The sequence below is a fragment of the Vigna radiata genome, unplaced genomic scaffold (assembly GCF_000741045.1).
Source record: "Vigna radiata var. radiata cultivar VC1973A unplaced genomic scaffold, Vradiata_ver6 scaffold_382, whole genome shotgun sequence".
Lineage (NCBI taxonomy): Eukaryota > Viridiplantae > Streptophyta > Magnoliopsida > Fabales > Fabaceae > Vigna > Vigna radiata.
Window position 1 is genome coordinate 189,873 of NW_014542419.1, and position 2,788 is coordinate 192,660.

Below are 2,788 nucleotides of genomic sequence, written 5' to 3' on the forward strand. Positions count from 1 at the left end.
TCATTGTATTTTACAAATTACATATCTTTCTGATGCATCTACGTTTTCAAATCTGCATAAATATCTGAAGCATTCCTTTTTTGTTAATGCACAAAGGGGGAGAGATATATATGAGAGTATGAGAGCAAGTATAAATGCTTTGTGAAAGGGGGAGAATTTTTTGTCTCATACTTTATTTGCTTGATATTATGCTGTAAATGCANAGTAATNGAACTGTATTAAATCTTTTGCTATATGCTATTACTCTGTTTTGTGTTGAATTGTACAAACATGGTTGAGTTATTAATAATGGTTGTGCATCATCAAAAAAGGGGGAGATTGTTGNCAACATAAACTCTATATCAATCTAGTNTTTGATGATGACAACACTATGCTTAATAACGGTACACATGTTGATATATTACATGTTCTTATTCTAAACTGAGTGTTATATATGCTGAACATGTTTTGATGTACTGTGATGTATGTTCCTATGTTAATTGTGTGATATATTTNTGGAACATGCTTGTATGATTATNTGCNATGCAAATTGCTTTGTCAANNATATTTTACTNCACATTTTGGAAAGTGAAAAATCACAAGCACTTTTTTAAACTTATAATTGTGTGACAAAGTTCTAGTCCAGTCGAATACACCTGTAATGGATTCGACTATTCTAAAACCTTTGTACATATTTTGAGAATCAATGCTCTGTGATGTTTTGGATTGAAAAAAATTTCAAAATGTTTTTAATGTGTCAGTTGACTTTGTCCAGTGTACATTCGACTGTATTATTATCTGTTTTGGAATTCTGTTATGCTTACACGCTCCAACGACTATATTTTTTAAAANTTAGTTAAGCATTGATGACTTGGTCAACTGTATTAAATATGTGTTGATTTTGGTCNATTTGAGAGCCTCTATGTTGACTGTCTATTATAACTATTAATACAATTGACTGAATTAGTAGGCTATTCGACTGAGAGATAATCTGGCTATTAGAAAACTATAAATTGGCTGAACACGATTTGTTCAGTGACTTTTGATGATCTAACATTTTCATTTCTTGTTTCAAATTGAATTCTCTATTTTAACAACTCCAAGAATTCTCCAAGAAGACGGTGGTGATCTATCTTGAGAGAGATTCAATGTGAGAAGGCTTATGCGCTGATTGTGTGATCATTATCTGCACAAAGAAGGTGATTCTTGATTGATCATTGAAGGCTTGGCATCTTGTGAAGACTGCTACATTGTTTGAAGGCTTGGCATCCTATGAAGACTGTTGTGTTGAGGCTTGGCATCCTGTGAAGAGTGCTGNAATTTACACGTTGAGGATTGTTCGACGTGGGTTCAGATTGTAGAAGAGGGGATTCTTGCTGCAAGTCTGGTTTGGTTATTGCAGCTATATTTTGGTTTTGGGTTAGAGAGGAGATTTATATTTTTGACGTGAGGTCTTCTATAAATTCCTTGTTGTAAAAACCGCAACTAGTGTTTGATTTTCACTATCCCTGCACTCTTTAATTTCAGTCGACTATATCTGTTACGTAGTCAACTACGTTTTTCCGCTGCATAGAAATTTTCATTACTTGCATTTCAAGAAAGATCAAAAAGCTTTATACTTTTTTTTAAAGATTGTGAAAAGATTTTTCTTTTTGAAACAACGCCAATTCACCGCCCCCTCTTGGTGTAAAATGAAGCCTACNTGTTTCCCAACAACAATAACCTAAAACAGTCCAGGAAGTGAGATTTGAGTGATTGCACATGAAGCCAAATAGTCTTGGCCGAGAGAGATAATGCATTATTTTCCAATGCTGAAACATTTTCTTACAGAGATGTAACAATGCAGGTTTCTTTGAACTGAAAGGAGAAAGCAGAAAGCAAAATGAACATTGGTCCGTAAAACACAAGNACAAAGGTTCTAATTCAGTAAACAAAAGCANTGCATCAATTTAAGGCTCTTGGCAGACATTCCAAGCAACTCTGGACANAACCAATTCTCCAACATAGTAGCTTTCATCTTGGAAACATGGNAGACTTCTAATCAGTTCTTCACAACAGATCCAAGGAGTTGTAAGATTCAAATACAGTGTGCACATGGAGCAACAGTAGCCTGATNTTTTGTAGTTTTGATTTTGTAATCTGTTTTAGATTTAATTTTCATTTGTTTTCTTGTAAAAGGCCATTTAAGCCTCAGTGTTTGGAAGAGTCCTTGGTGCTCTCTCACTCTTGGCAATTTTCTTTGCTTGCTTTGATAGTAGANGGTGAGTGTGTCTTGTTAGCTAAAGCTACAAGCCTCACCTAGGTTCTCCTTTGCTTTATTTCCTTATTTCAACGTTCTAGGCTTTTGTTACATTAGAAGTCTAGGTGTTTTAACTTACTTTTTGTTTGTTTAAGTCCATTTTTTTTTTAATTTCAATAGNGAATCTTACTTTGAAAATGGTCAAGTAAGTAGCCTTAGACATTCTGGCTAGGTAAGACTTGATATTTAAGCGGCCTTTAGCTCACCTCTCTTACCTGGGAATTGTCTCTTGGCAAAATCTTAAACCTTTCCAAACTAAGAATCCACTTTTGAAATTAAAATANGTTTGAGGAAATCATGATCACTAAGAAAGAAATAGAAATGAGTGAGCTTAGGGACTTGTTTGCCCAATACATGAAAAACCAAAATAAGGGTGAGCAAAAAGAAAGAAGGAAGGATGAAAGGTACAATCTGTTATGAAACAGGTTGGCTTCTTTTTACACCAAGAGGGGGGTAAATTGGTGTTAATTCAAAATTAAAATCTTTTCACAATCTTGGTATGAAAAGTTC